Source organism: Dendropsophus ebraccatus, chromosome 15 (genome assembly GCF_027789765.1).
Source record: "Dendropsophus ebraccatus isolate aDenEbr1 chromosome 15, aDenEbr1.pat, whole genome shotgun sequence".
NCBI lineage: Eukaryota > Metazoa > Chordata > Amphibia > Anura > Hylidae > Dendropsophus > Dendropsophus ebraccatus.
This window is the reverse complement of record NC_091468.1, coordinates 35,228,548-35,245,450: the sequence shown is the minus strand read 5'-3', so window position 1 is coordinate 35,245,450 and position 16,903 is coordinate 35,228,548. Positions and strand designations below refer to the sequence as shown.

General features: G+C 42.9%; 1 protein-coding gene across 6 annotated transcripts in view; it reads left to right on the top strand.

Annotated features, from left to right (window-relative positions):
- MAP4K3 (mitogen-activated protein kinase kinase kinase kinase 3) overlaps positions 1-16,903 on the top strand; it is a 185,063-nt gene that overhangs the window by 43,067 nt on the left and 125,093 nt on the right. The window lies entirely within an intron of this gene.

Genomic DNA, 16,903 nt, shown 5'->3' with positions numbered 1-16,903 from the left:
AAGAAAACTCTGATGCTGGCTGTTTAACTAATGATGCTTGGGGGGGATTACACAACGCAAAGGAGCCATCTCCCATGCGGTCCTTTAAGACCGATTTAAGCCCAATTTGCCTCCATGTACGGAAGCAAACGTGTGCAGTGCCTTTACATAGCACAATATATATCGTGGCTGAGCAATCATGTGGCGATCAACCTATAAACACGTCTCTTTTTTTTTTTTTTTTCATCTGTTACTTTAAAAAACTTTTGATATGTCCTAGACAGGTGGCAAAAGTTTTATCAGTCAGGTTGTGGGTGTTGGGATCAGAGCACACCGATAGATGGAGTCGGGAGATGTATATGACTGAGTGCTTCACACTCCAGTTTGCCGACTTTTCCATCCAGTAGGAAATGGACCCAATAGTAAGTCTATAGAGACAGTCTTGCGCAGCAAGCGCTTCTCCTGGCTTAGTCTAACAATCAGTGAGCGACCGAACACCTCAAGCCTGCCAATCAAATTTTTAGGCACACATTAATGCTTGTATGAAACATACAGCATGTCCCGAAATCCTCCTCACTCCTCCATAAATAGAAGGAAAAAAAAGACATGTCTCAGAAAAAGGTGCTACAAAGCAAATGTTTTTATAAAAAAAAATGTTTTAGTAAAAGTAGTAAAATCATTAAATGGAAACTGAAGAAAAAATATTGCCTAAAATTGCACAATTAGATACTTTTCCCTGTATCCTACTGGAAAATGGGGGATGAAAAAATAGAAGTATAACTGCGCAAACTGACTGTAGCGCCAGGGGGTTAAATAACATGTTCTGGGATCTTAAGGAGGCTGAAAATAGCAGCATATTGATGTTGGAGCGCTGCAGTGTAATTATAGGTGTTTACCATTAGTGCATAAAATGGTGTATTTTTCTGATGATAACCCTAGGCACTATGGATATATATGTCAGTGTCTTAAAAGGCTACAGTCATGTCATTACTATATCACAGGTTTGAAATAATCACTCTCAGGTCAGATCTGAGCAGCAGTCATTTTCGAGAGACCTTAAAGGGATTTAACATTTAAAAAAAATGTTTTTATTATAAATGTGTTTATCAGCATTTTGCAGTTGTAATGCAAATTTATTGTAGAATCTGAGATTTACAGAAATTGCCTGATCTAGGTAGATGGTGCAGATTCAATTGCTGAAATGTCTGCGGAAAAACAACAATATACAATATTTTATCTGATCAGCACCGCTGCATCCCGAGTGACGGGCTGTCAGCTACAGAGGGAAAGAAGAAGGCAAAAATGCCAAAGTAAATAATTTTGCTAATGAAAAGCACTGGCAAAATGGCTTACTTTTGAATTTATTATGATGTATTAAAAGTTCTGAAGATGAGAATATTTCCAAATTGGTGGAACAGCTTCTATGTTACAACACTGTGGAGGACATTTACGAAGTCTACGCCACTGGTGTACATGTAAATCATGGCAGAAATCAATGACTGCTCAGGAGCAAGTGTAGATTTCTATGCTCGCTATATGGCAGATGCAGGTCAGGCTGGATTCACTAAGTGCCAGTTCACACTGAGAAATCAACGCTAAATCAGCTAGGAAAGTGTTCTAACGGAATTCTCATGAAATTCCACGTGGAATCTGCAAGGAAAGTGTTCCACCCGGAATCACCTCTGGCAGAATTCTGCGCAAATTTATTTTTCATTTAATCAAATTCATTCTTCTTTTTTTTTTCCAATTCCGCACTTTTTTCTAGTTTACACAAGCATTCTACACACAATCCACACTGATTTCGTGTTAAAAAGTTTTGGAGAAGAAACTCACTGCTCAATTCATTTCAACGGGATTCTGCCAGCAGAATTGGCATGTCAATTTTTTGGGCGGAAAGAGGATCCGCTGCTGAGAATTCCATGTGTAAATTCCATGGTGTGAACTGCAGAGTGCATATCCCATTAAACTCAATGGAATTTGGCTCTGCACTATATTTTCAGACAGAATTTTTAGTGAGGAATCAGCGCTGAAATTCAGCATGAACTGGCCCTTAGAGGCGTGCGCCTCTTATTCAATCAGGCAGGGCAGTTGGGGGCGGGGCTTTATTTAAGACCTGCGTACAAGTATGCCGGCCTTCATAAGTCTCCCCCTGAGTGTTGCAGTATTTTTAGATGGTTTCCCTAGCTAACTTTAGAAAAATGTCTGTAGAATGCAAGAACAGTGTTTTATATGCCACTCCTATCTAAAACTTGCTTCTTCTTACAATTATAGATCCATCAAATTTACATTAAACAAATGTTCATTACATTTATATAATAAAATCCTTCCACTATCAATATTTTAAAGGGGAACTATCAGCAGGTTAGATGAATCTAACCTGCTGATAGCCCACTATAGCAGCAGGGACGCTGAGGAGGAAGGTATGTGTCTTACCTTCCTCCTCGGCACGGGTCCCACGCTGTTAGTTGAGGTAAACTCCGCTCCAAAGCACTGCCGTGTCAGTGCTCCTAAGGGTGCTCCAGAGTGGAGTTTACTCTGGCTAACAGCACGGGGCCGACGCCGAGGAGGAAGGTAAGACACATCCTTCCTCCAGCGCTATAGGGGACTATGAGCAGGTTAGATTCAATGTACCTGCTGATAGCTCCCCTTTAAGGTCCTGCTGACGGTAATGACTGCAGCATCTATTGTGAGATAACTCTGATCCTGGCCAAGACAGCAGGATGTCAGCTGTATGTTATTGATGAGTAGTATTGGCACAGCTCCCAGCTTCTACCATCCAGGCTCTGTACCTTTACAATGTTGTGGGGGAACCTCATCCAGCCAGTGCCCTACTATGTACAGGATGGTGCAGCATAAGTTTATTAAAAGGTTTTTCTACAACTCTCTAATAAATAACATTCAGATATTCCGTATCCACTTCTGTTAATCCATTTCACGGAAACAAATACATTTACCGAAAACTAACCAAGAAAATGAAAGAGGGAAACGAAAGGAATCTCCAGATGGAAGGTGGAGGAGTCAGATATTTATAGATTGGGAGAGAGATTCTCTCTGCTGTCTTGCTGCTTCATCCTTTATACGGAATGTTGTTACAGGATATGACCCCAGAGTAGTAAGTTTCCTCTTCCAAATCTCTGCTCGGAAATCCAGCTTTCTGAGATGTATGTGTGTTATCTGTCTGTGTGACTGGGATGGTGAACACTGCCAATATCCTTCTCCATTGCTTACATCTGCCATTGGGTTATTCATAAGACATAATTCAGTATATGATGCAGCCGGGTTGTCATGTATATTGATGTTCACATCCATCTAACATAGCCGATACATCAAAGACAAAGCTCAAGGCACATCTATTAGATGTCCCTCAGTCTTGGGCTTGGTAGATCTCATGGCAGTAGGATGGTAAGGCTTTTATTTTACAATGATGTAGCCATCAATTAATCAGTTTTCCTCTGTTCGCTTGTTTTCAGTGCCTTTTGCCTTGTTTGCAGGCATGAATAATCGAGCGGCCAGGCTGCATGAGCAATCATTTGTTTCCTTTGTGTGGCCATTTAAATGTATTGTTGTTGGACACACATCAGCTATTTAGGGAAATGTGTGGCCAATAGCAATATGTTTTTTAACAATGAAAAATATGCGGTCAGCCGTTGTGTGGGCTTATCGTTGACACTTCAAGGGTATGTTCACACTGAGTAAAATCGGCGGAATTCTGTGGTGGAGCTCTCCGACGCAGAATCCCGCTTGCCTCGGTGTCCCACAGTGTCTGTATGGGAGGGCTCGCGCGCCTCCGCTTCCGTCGCTCTCCACTTAAAGAATTGACATGTCGATTCAATGGAGAGTGGGAGTGGGGGCGTGAGGCCTCCCATAGAGACACTGTGGGACACCGAGGCGGGCAGGATTCTGCGTCGGAGAGCTCCACCACAGAATTCCGCCGATTTTACTCAGTGTGGACATACCCTTATGCAGGCCGATTAGTGACTGAAGGAGCATTTCTAGCTACTGTTCTTGGTAATAATTGGCCAATGTATAAGGGTCTTTAGTAGGGTGTTGCTCACCTTAGGGTGCTTTTACAGAGCCCGATAGGGGGTCGTGCAAGGATGCAGGCGAGAGCCAGTCAGCAAGATTGCCGCTCATTTGCAGTGCCTTCAGATAGCACAACTAATTGAGCGGCCAGGCCGCATAAACAATCACTGTTTCGTATTGCTTCCTATTCTACTTAGGCCTAGTTTTCTTACATTGAGATGCTCCCACTGTTATGGGAACCGGACGCTATTCTGATAGCTTAGCTTGTCAATGGAGTTCAATAGACAAGACCTGATGTAACGCACTCTTGCATAGTAGTATCTGTGATGATACCACGTCTTTAGTTTTCAGAGAAGTCTGCCATTATGCTTAATGCTCTATCACACAAAGCGATTATCGACTGTATTCGAACAATACCGACCATAACTGCCGGCCGATAACCGCTTAGTGTAATAGAAGATAATGATCAGCCGACATGCACAATGTGGGCTGATCGTTGTCTTTCAACATGTTTAAACGGCAACAATCTTAGATTAGGAGCGGCTGCAGTAGGCCACTGCAATCCTCTATGGGCTGCCCGGACAATCTAGCGGGGAAGTTGCATCTGGCGATCACCCGGGCAGCAACCCCCCCCCCCCCCCCCCGCAGCTCCTCTGCTTTTACCCTCTCACTGCCGATGCGTGTAATAGCGCTGGCAGCAAGCGGGGAACGAGGAGCAAGCGAGTGCTGACCTGACAGGTTGGTGTTCGCTTGTTCCTACTCGTCACCCCATGTAATAGGGGCTTTAGAAATTAGATAAGTAACTTCTATTCATTTGTTTTTGATTTCCATCTATGATTATATAGTGGACTCTAATCAAGTAAGAGTGGTATAACTGTCTACAGTGATACTTATTTTATACTCTACAGGAAACCTGTGCTATTCAGTCCTGTATGGTTTCTATGAGGTGTAGATCCAGAGCAGGGTTGTTTTTGATGGTGAGGGTGGTGTATCTTGTCCCTGTCTTGGGCTAGTTGTGAACGTTCTTTTATATTGTATTTATCTCATGTTATATATGTACACAACAAGTCTTAGGAATAATCAGATGCGTGCAGCGCCTCCGGCATATCACATGGAAGAGAAGAAAGTGGAGATCACAGGTTTCCTTCAGTAAGATCCGAGCAGCATGGAATTCTTGGTTTCCATGGAGACAAGTGGTCGTCTAATTACCATCCTCATCGGCTGAAGAGCAACTTTGTGTGCATATGGCTACTGTACCGTTGCCTCCTTAGTGTGAATAGACTAGCACTCTGGAGCCGGGGAGCTTTCTTCTATTAGTCTGTCTCCATGGAAACCTCTGTAATTGATAACTGATATCTTTGGTATTCCAACATCTTGACTGTTTTATCATATTGTTTTTGTTCACTAAAGAGTCATGACAAATGTGTCTGCTTATACATCTATATGCTATATGTAGCATGTAGAATAGCCTGTAAAATATGAAGTTCTGGGCTGGACTTACCTGGGCTCTTTTTTTTATGGGGAACGCCTCCTGGACTTTTGGGCCTTATTTACATTGTACCAAAAAATCTTATAATTTAGCACTGGAAAAGACTATGGAGATAAAAAGTAGGTATGCCCAGAATTAGCTAGCTAGCCATGGGCTTATTTCCACCGATTTTCCTGCTGACAGGTCTGTTCTAAAATGCACAGGGGGAGATTTATCAAACATGGTGTAAAGTGAAACTGCCTCAGTTGCCCCTAGCAACCAATCAGATTCCACTTTACATTCCTCACAGACTCTTTGGAAAATGAAAGGTGGAATCTGATTGGTTGCTAGGGGCAACTGAGCCAGTTTCACTTTACACCATGTTTGATAAATCTCCCCCACAGTATCTACTGGAACATCTTAAAATTGAAGCCTGGTAGTTCCCTGAACCTCTGATGCATTTCAAGCAGTGTTGAGCAGATTTGCCAAGCTGTTTGGCAACATTCTCAGAACCCGAACGCTTGCCCTTTGACTTCCAGTGGCTGCAGAAGTTGGATGCCACCCTAAGCAGTCCTAAAAAACATGGATACAGCTATAGGCCTTAGGGCCCTATTCCACGTGACGATCATCGTTCGCATAATCGTTAACGATAAACTATCCAAACGACCGCTATTGCGAAAGACCTGGAATCATTCACCCATTTACATGGAACGATAATCATTACTTATGATAGTTCTTGCGGTCGTCTTGTCGTCACTACTGCGAACGAACTAACAACATCTTATTCAATGCGAACGATTTGCGAATGAGCAATGATAAAAATAGGTCCAGGTCTTATTAAACGATCAACCATTTCTCGTTCGGTCGTTAATCGTTAACTGCTAGTCAAATGAACGATTAGCGTTTAGATTCGAACGTTTTAACAATAATCTGAACGATAATCGTCCCGTGGAATAGGGTCCTTAGGCTAGTAAGCTCAAGACTAATATCGAGCAATGTTCTCTGCAGGAAATAAAGCTCTAAGGGGAAAATTCTCTTTGTCTTTAGGAACCAATCGCAGCTCAGCTTTCATTTTACCAGAGTGATGTGAAAAATAAAAGTTGAGCTCTTATTGATGGCTCTGGGCAACAAAGAGAATCCCCTCCCCCACCAATAATAAGAATTTGGTGATATTAGCAGGTAATAAGTATGACCTAATGCTTTGGTGCGCACACACATACAAACACACACAAAAACACACACACACACACACACACACACTGCACAAATGCTATCTATAAAGACCACACATGATAAGAAAGAAAGCTTCTTTCTTGCCATGTGTGTTGTGATGCTTTTATTACTGCATACAGGGATCTAGTGATATGTGTGAGGGACATGATGGTGACCACAGCTCAAAGAGTAATCTCTGGCAGTTTTCGCTCTCTCCTTACAGAGAATCTGATCAACGTAAATGGATTCATGTAATGCAGTTATCATACTGTTCACTTTAAAATCTTATTGAATAACAGAATTGTTTTGTGACTACAAATATTTAGCAATAATTGCATATCTTTTCAGCATATCCTCATAGTAAAGTCCATTTAAAAGATGGATATCAGCAACAACAAGACCAATGCAGATTATCTGCAAAAACACCACCACAGTGCAGATTATCGGCAACGACACCACAATGCAGATTATCGGCAACACCACCACAATGCAGATTATCGGCAACACCACCACAATGCAGATTATTGGCAACACCACAATAATGCAGATTATTGGCAACACCACAATAATGCAGATTATTGGCAACACCACAATAATGCAGATTATTGGCAACACCACTATCACTAATGCACATTATCGGCAACACCACCACCAATAGAGATTATTGGTAACACCATCGCCAATGTAGATTATTGACAACAACAAAATGCTGATTATTGGCAACACCTCCACCAATGCAGATTATCGGCAACTACACCACCAATGCAGATTATCGGCAACTACACCACAATGCAGATTATCGGCAACTACACCACAATGCAGATTATCGGCAACTACACCACAATGCAGATTATCGGCAACTACACCACAATGCAGATTATCACCAACAACACCACCAATGCAGATTATCGGCAACAACACCACCAATGCAGATTATCGGCAACAACACCACAATGCAGATTATCGGCAACACCACCACCAGTGCAGATTATCCGCAGCAACACAACAATGCAGATTATCGGCAACACCTTCACCAGTGCAGATTATCAGCAACAACACAACAATGCAGATTATGGGCAACAACACCAATGCAGATTATTGACAACACCACCAATGCAGATTATTGACAACACCACCAATGCAGATTATCAGCAACAACACAACAATGCAGATTATCAACAACACCACCAATGCAGATTATTGACAACACCACCAATGCAGATTATCAGCAACAACACAACAATGCAGATTATGGGCAACAACATCACAATGCAGATTATCAGCAACAACACAACAATGCAGATTATCGGCAATCCCACCACCAATGCAGATTATCGGCAACAACACCACAATGCAGATTATCAGCAACAACACCACAATGCAGATTATCAGCAACAACACAACAATGCAGATTATCGGCAATCCCACCACCAATGCAGATTATCAGCAACAACACAACAATGCAGATTATCGGCAATCCCACCACCAATGCAGATTATCGGCAACACCACCACCAATGCAGATTATTGGCAACAACACCACAATGCAGATTATCGGCAACAAACAACAATGCAGATTTTCAAGCTTTTATTTTCTTTCTGCAATGAGATTTTACATGGTGTTTTAGTTGTAGCTAATATATAAATTATTGGCCAGTGTCCTGTCGGGCTCCACTAATATATGGTAAAGCATTGAATTCCCTCTGCAATGTGACCAGTGTTACCAGGTGCGTCAGATTGCTTATAATGAAGAAAGTTTTAATAGATGAATGGCTATCACACCCTGTAGCTATATCTGCTTGCACGTTGAGAGGTGTTATCATGGGTAACAGGCTTTGTCTGTGAATACAGATTGTAGAACGTGTCCTGCTTTTCAGCACATATGTGATAATATCCGGTAACCGCTCTGCACAACTCTGCATTTCCTTTTCCTTTTAGCCTTTTCCTTAAGGAACACTGTATTCTCTGCGTTATCTTTACATTGGCAGGTTGGCTGTAGAATATGTCAGGTGCTTCCTGTGAGACTCTTGGGGCACGTCTGTGTGGAATTCCTCTAATACGGCTGTGACTTTGTGACAATGTGGTGTGTCACTCGCTTCCATTCCCATTAACCTTGTGAGCCATATTGAGAGATGTGGACAGGCTGCTTCACCAGGGAAATGTAAGGCTTATGTCAAGTGTGAAAGGCCGAAATGGGCAGGAATGGCAGCATGCCTTCAGTATGCACCACTGGGAGAGCGGAGGTTTCCGTGCTTCTTCATGTACCATGTCTGGCCATCAACCTTTTCTGTCGGGTTACTATTACTTTTACTAGTTGGAGCTGAAAGAAGTTTGTTGTGGTGGCCATAGTAGTTCATACCTGATCCATAAGCCTATCGCAGCTAAATGCAGATGATCATACAACACTACATCTTTATGGACTTTATACCAAAACAAACACATGGGCGCATATTTCCATTATAAAAATCCTATGGCTGTATCCATGTTTTCCTGAACTACCTAGAGCTGGATTCAACTTCTTCAGCCACCGGTAATCAATTGCTGAGCAATTCAGTCACGCTCAATTCATCTGATTTTGGTACATTCCAAAGACTAGCGTTGTCTATGTACCCCTATGCAGTGTTACTCCCCATACCCAATACTGACTATGCCCTCGTCTTATCCTGGCTTATTGAATCCTGAATATTTTTCTGGCGATGTCTATGTTGCAGACTTTGCCATCATGGCATCAGCTCTTCTGCCTACTTGTTCTTGCAGGGGATAAAGGTGCGTGCACACTATGGAATTACCATGTATGACCCGCGGCGGACTCTTCTTTGTACCCACACGCGGCGGCGCACATCTTCGCCCATGCCATAGACGATATTCTATGCACGGGCGGATTCGCCATTCCGACGAAGGAAGTGACATGTCAATTCTTTCAGCGGGATGCAGAATCTATGGCACGGACGGAGATGCGCGCTGCCGCATGCGGGTGCGAGCTACTGAATCCGCGTGTTGTGTGCACGCAACCTAAGGGGGTAAATACTGGATATCCACTGCAGTCAGCACCAAACAGATTGCCGCTTAGGCTACGTTCACATTAGCGTTCGTCCTTTCGGCACCATTCCGTCATCCTTTTCTGTTTTAGAGAAAGCGAAAACGGAAATTGTCATATCCGTTATAATCCCCATAGGTTTTAATGATATTTTATTGTGCTCCGTTTGACCAAATAGTGCTCCGTTAGCATGCAACCCGTTCAAGTTCAGTTTTTTCTGAACAGACGAAAAAATTGTGTCTGCAGTATTTTTTTTCCCGTTAAACGGATCGATGCAATCTGTTTTTTCTTTTATAATGATAGTCAATGGGGATGGATCGAAACGGAAGGTTAATCCGTTTGCGTCCGTTGTTCAATTTTCTCTCCCATTCCGTTTTTTAGTTGGAGCATGTGCAGAAGGGGAGAGAAGACAGGAAGTTCTTCTGGGAAGGAAGGGGAGGAGCTGGAAAAAAAAACGGTGAAAAAAGAGCACGAACGGAATAACAAACCGATGACACCGGAAGCAAACGGATGGCAAACTTCCGCTAATTTTACTAAAATAAACGGATACACTAAAATTTTTGGCTATCCGTTTGCATCCGTCGACATCTGTTAGCAAATCCGTCTTTAGCTATCCGTTTACAAAAAATGAAAGGATCCCTCAGTTTCATGTAAAAACGCTAGTGTGGCCAAGCCCTTAGAGAGTCTTTATTCTGGGTATGTGACAGTAACATATAGCCATACGTCTTCTGGGAAGTTAGGGGTCCTTTGTGCTATTTCTATAGTACAATGACCTCATGAACATCCACTTCCTCAACCTGGAAATCCTCTATTTTTCTTCCAGTTTTCATTACGCAGATCCATAGGAAACACATATTGTGTGAACCTGACTAATTGTGGATGTGACTTTAGGGACAGAGGTGCTTATGGTGACGGCAGGAGCTCATCTGTCTTAGCTAAGTGTCTATTGCTCTTCATTAAGGTGGCAGGGCTCCGGCGCCAGCATTACCTTGTAAATGGAGCAGGATCTCCTGGAGTGTCTTCAGATTGGCCTGTGATGAGTCACCCAAGGGCCGAGTTCATGTCAACCGCATTAGGTACTCAATGTGCCAGCAAGTGAGCAGGATTTTTTTTTTCTTTGAGACACTTAAGCCCATTATTCTGTGAAAAAAAATCCCTATTCACATAAGAAAAATTGATTTCACATGAGAGAAAATCTGACAGTGTTGCTAAAAGGGTCATCAGTAACAGTGAATATAGCGTTCATGTCACCATCCCTATGACATCAAGGTTGAATTTCACCTTTCCTAAGCTGGTCATACATGTAACACTGTAGATCCGTAGATGTGTAGGCACAAATACAACGCACAGTGACAGCGAAAGGTCTGAGTGTCTTAACAGAGTTATGCGGCGTTATCTTTTAATGTATTGCTGCTGTTATATAGAAAATAAAACAGTTTGGACTAATAAGCGTCTCTGCATTCTGAATTTGGTTATGATGAGTAGTAAGTCTCAGGGTGGGTTGGCAATGCCCGACTCTATTATTGGGCAGCACACCATTGCCACATGCCTTGCTGGTCTTTACTTCTAACATACACAAAATGGGCAGTGATAGAGAAGTTGTGGCTCACTCCTGTCTATCCAAACTTTTCTATGGTCCCCCAACATGCCTGCACGAGTGCCCCCACTGCTGCTGGGTCCGATCCAGTTCACTTGGCATGTTTGAACTTGATGGGAGAGTGTCGCAACCAATGATTGGCTAAGCTAAATACCATCTATATAACAACATATAACATCTATATGCCAGCAGCAATAACTAAAAAAATATCTTATGGGGGATCACCCTTTTAATGTTGCCTGGTCTTACCTCATGGAAAATCAATGGCCCAAATTTACTAAAGCTAAGGGTCTTTTTACAAAGTCCGACATGGGGCGGTACAAGGACGCAAACGAGCGCCGATCATCAAGATTGTCGCTTAATTGCAGTGCCTTTACATGACACAATTATTGAGCGTCCGTGCTGCACAAATTGTCTTTGTGTTGCTCTTGGCAGCACAGATATGCATATGTCCATGCTATCAATTTCTAGACCACACAAGCAATGCCTAGTGCGCTGCTGTGTGATCCAGCATCCTGTTCTCCGTCCTACCCTCTGGCTGCCGCCCCCCTCCACCGGCTATCAATCATTCTGGAAGTGGTCTGAAGATACTGCCGACGGCCAGAGAGCAGGACAGTGCTGTCAGTTTCTCTTTGCTATCGCTGAACTTCTGCTGTTTACACAGGAACATGTGCAGGCAGTAACAGTAGACCTTAAAGCAGCCCTAAAAGATGTGACCAGCCGAGGATTGGGCATTCTCCCACTCCTCGCCTGGCTGATCACTGTCACTTTTACACAGGAGGATTATCGGCTGAAGGAGCGCTTCTAGCAACACTCCTGGCCGATAATTGGTCTGTGAAAGCGACCCTTTATTCTTACATAGCATAAACTGAATTGCCAGAATTATCCACATCATACATGCTCTGGAATAAGCCACAATATTAGACTAGTTTAGGCCAGAAGAGCCCAGCTCTTTACCAGATTAACATTTGTTTGTTGTAATACTTGCAAGTCCTTGTTCACCTTGATAAAAAAAATTTAAAGCAAGTATGTGGCCCCTGTGTTACATGTGGATTTGGCCATTAAATCCACCCGTTGTGTTGCAGCATCAGACTTACAGTGCGTTTATTGCAGATGTTGTAATGTATGTGAAGGGCACCTAAAAGATTTTTCAACAGTATCTTTTCAATGGATTCCAGATACAGTTTATTACAGTATAAGGCTGGGTTCACACTATGTATATTTCAGGCTGTATTTGGTCCTCATGTCAGGTCCTCATAGCAACCAAAACCAGGAGTGGATTGAAAACACAGAAAGGATCTGTTCACACAATGTTGAAATTGAGTGGATGGCCGCCATATAACAGTAAATAACGGCCATTATTTCAATACCACAGCCGTTGTTTTAAAATAACAGCAAATATTTGCCATTAAATGACGGCCATCCACTCAATCACAACATTATGTGTACATAGCCTTTCTGTGTTTTCAATCCACTCCTGGTTTTGGTTGCTATACAGCCTCACAAATACAGCCTCAAATATACATAGTGTGAACCCAGCTAAAGGCTGTTTAGACACTGTATAAGACAGGCCGTTCTGTGAACCGGCCAGGTCATAGAACGGCCAGTCTCAGAAAGGATCATCCTGGACGGTACTGCAGTACCGGCCGGATGTTCTTTTACGCCACTAAGTTCTGATGCGGCTCATCTGTGCGTGCCCGCATCAGAACTCCCCACTGCACAAAATGGAGCGTGCGGCCGGAGCTGCTCGCTCCACTGTGTGCACTGACAGGGTTTTCTGCGGCCGCTATTCAATGAATAGCGGCCACAGACAATTGACATGTCAGTTTTTCGCGGTGCCGCTAGGGATCCCGGCCGGAGTGTATACTATGTGTATACACTCCGGCCGGGATTCCATAGACTGCAACGTAACGTATATTTTCATATTAATCACGGCCGTTGTTGCAATCGGAAACAACAGTTGTACTTTTACGAAAATATATGTTGTACGAACGTGGCCTAATACTGCACAGTATTCAAGGGGTACTCCACTCAAACATAACTTTTGATATTTTGCTGTCCATGGTGAGACTAACAATTCCTTCCTTATCTAGTTAGTCTCCTTCCCCCAGTTCTCTGCTGCTGCTTTCTGCTGAAGACACAAAAATCTGTGTGTGAGCTTTTCTCTTTGTGTCCCATTTCTCCTCCCCTCCCCTCTGAGACAGCTGATGTAAACAAGTCCAAGGCAGGCTTTATCTGCAACATTGTAGCTTCTTTATAATGCTGGGAGGGTTAATCTGAGGTCAAGTTGCTAAAGAACTGTAATTCACCCTCCCATCATTAAAAAAAAAGCTACAATGTTACAGATAAAGCCTGCCAGGGACTTGTTTACATCATCGGTCTCAGAAGGGAGGGGGGAGGAGGGGGAGACAGAGAGAAAAGCTCTCACACAGATTTTTGTGTCTTCAGCAGAAAGCAACAGCTAAGAACTGGGGAAAGTAGATGGAATGAATTGTTAAGTTGGGTTTGAGTAAAATACCCCTGTAATGCCTTCCTATTAATACATACTGTGTGATTGATATACTGCTATGCAGGGATAGTGACACTAGAAAGTTGCAGCTTGTGCTGTCACAGAAAGTACATGAAAGTCTGTGATGCTCGCATGGATAGGGATTACAACAAGTAGAATGATGTCTGCAAGCTATGCTTCTATACTATATAAATGGCCTGTAGTAGCGGCTTCCCAAAATACCAGAAGAGGCATAATAAATTATTAGTGGGTGCTTGTACTTTCTCAGTAACATCGCCTGAGATTCACTGTAATTCTTGTTTACTCGGCTCAGCTTTTTTCTTTGCAGTTCAGCTTTGTCTCTATAGCTTAATACATTGTATCTGTAGAATTGTAGGTGTTCAGGAAAATGAGCGCGTTGTATAGTGTTCTGGGAGTCCGGAACACCACGTTCTACCACTGCGCTCCATTATGTTATCTGCTCGGCCGCATCTAGGAGCATTAATCACCCGCAGGTTAATGCGGCGCTGACCGCTTCCTTATTACTCGCTCATTTTTTATCCCCTGTCTAGATCCCTTTTTTTTGGGTCTTTTTAACATTTTGTGAAATCTTTTGCTTCATTGCCGAGGATGGAAAGTCTAATGGGATAAGATATTTGAAGGGAAAAGTGAAAGTTTAAGGTTTTTAAAGATTTAACATCATTATTTCTGGGGCTTCTCAATGAGAGTGTTAATGATTAAAGGGATGAAGCATGGGAATGGGGAGCTGTGATAGAGCTAGATCTCCGGGCTCTGACCATACTTACGTGAAGGGAAGGATGTGTCAGCTGCACCATTCATATTTCACACATGGGAGTCATTTGTTTAACCCTTGCCTGCCTGAAAATGATGCAGAATGTGTGACTAATGCATAAAGCTCAACAACACAATGTCCAGCAATTAATGGCTCGGTGCATACCGCGTTTCCATGAAAATAAGACGCCCACCTAAAATAAGACACCCCAGCTACTCTACCCTCCAGTCTAAAGTAAGGCACCCCAAAAGTAAGGCCGCCCCAGACTCACCTAATCCCCTCGTGGACCTCTGAGGGAGGCACCGCAGGCAGCCTGGTCCATGGCTTTTACATCCTACGCACGTCCTGATGCACGCCGCCGCTATATGTCGTAACGCCGCACATCATGCCACTGACCCATTGCTGACCTACATCACACCGCAGGACCTTCCGCTGACCCGCTCTTTCGATGAGTATTCCGGGAAGGTGGGAGAGAAAAATTCCACACACAAGTTATATCATGCCCATAAATACTACTACTCCTCATGTACACACAAAACAGCTTATCCTGAAAAGTCAGTTGAAAGCACTAGGTTTCGCTATGATAAAGTCATATATTGGTACATAAAGGTATTGTACCACCCTTCTGAGGTCTTTCATGCTATTGATACACACTGATACACAAGTGAAAGAAAACCCCACAAGTGAAAGGAGTACCCCTTTAATATTGTACTAGTGGCGCTGCTTTGTTCTGGACATTCAGCAGCTACTAAATACAGGAAGATTTGAGATTTTTCAAATAGAAGTAAATTACAAATTAGTAAAACTTTCCTGACATCAGATGGGATTTGAAAGAAAAAAAACTGGCTGGAGTATCCTTTTAAGAATAAAGTAACCTTGCTTCATCAGCTACAGAGAGGCCAGGCTTCCATCATTAGCCCTTTGGAACACAATCAGGCTTCCTAAGGGCCCTATTCCATGGGACGATTATCGTTCAGATTATCGTTAAGTCGTTCAAATCTAAGCAATATTCGTTCGGTTGAATAGCAGTTAACGATTTACGACTGAACGAGAAATCGTTGATCGTTTAATAAGACCTGGACCTATTTTTATCGTTGCTCGTTCGCAAATCATTCGCATTGAATAAGACTTCGTTGGGTCGTTCGCAGTAGTGACAAACGCAATAGTGACGACAAGACGACCGCAAGAACGATCATAAGTAACAATTATCGTTCCATGTAAATGGGTGAACGATTTCAGGTCTTTCGCAATAGCGGTCGTTTGGATCGTTTATCGTTAACGATTATGCGAACGATAATCGTCCTGTGGAATAGGGCCCTTAAAATTGAAATCATTTGCTTCCTTTAATCCACACATCCACAAAGTGAATTAGCATTCTGTTCTAGAGTAAGGTGATGTGCAGTTTATTTAATTTCTGTGTCTGGCGGCTTACTAGTCAATGGGGGAGATTTATCAAACATGGTATAAAGTGAAATCAGATTCCACCTTTCATTTTCCAAAGAGTCTGTGAGGAATGAAAATTGGAATCTGGTTGCTAGGGGCAACTGAGCCAGTTTCACTTTACACCATGTTTGATAAATCTCCCCCAATTTGCCAATTCTTAGCCTTTATAAGAGCAAATTCCTTTAAGCCCTCTCACCTTGCTGCCTTCCTTATCCCTCCCTAGTAACGGCTGTTTGAATATGAATGACGGCCATAGATTCTGATTTAATTTTTAGGGCAAGCTCTGGCTACCTCTTGGCCCTCCTCTTGTGTATCTGCAGCCCAGTAAAATCTAATCTGGATTAATGCAATATAATCTGCCTAGCCGCTCCATGCCTTGCATTGCTGTTCTTCGTTCTTGGCCTTTACCACATATTGCCGGCATCTGAAGGTCCCATCCTCCCTGTGATTCAGTACATGACGATACTGTACAAGCAAGGCATTAGAATAAGTTGTTCAGCGTGGGCCTAGTGGAGCTCCTCTGATATCCTCCTGCAGTCCTTTGATACAGCATTTAGAAACCCTTCTTCCTAATGAATACAGGAGGGAAATAGTCAGTGATAGGAACGTGTTGATCTCTATCTTTTATTGATGGTGCCCTTGAAAGCGCTGTTGTGCCGGGAGTTTTCTTGCATCTTAAAAAGCACAGGGTTGTGTTATGGAAAGCATTCAATAGCGCCTGCAACTTAATGGTCCTTGGGCAACAAGGAAGGTTATTTCAAGATTAGATGCCTGACTCCCAGGGCTGTTCAATAAATTGTCTATGAAAGGTATGTATTCAGAGGGAAGCGGCATAAATTGGCTTTTATGCCGACACATTTCACA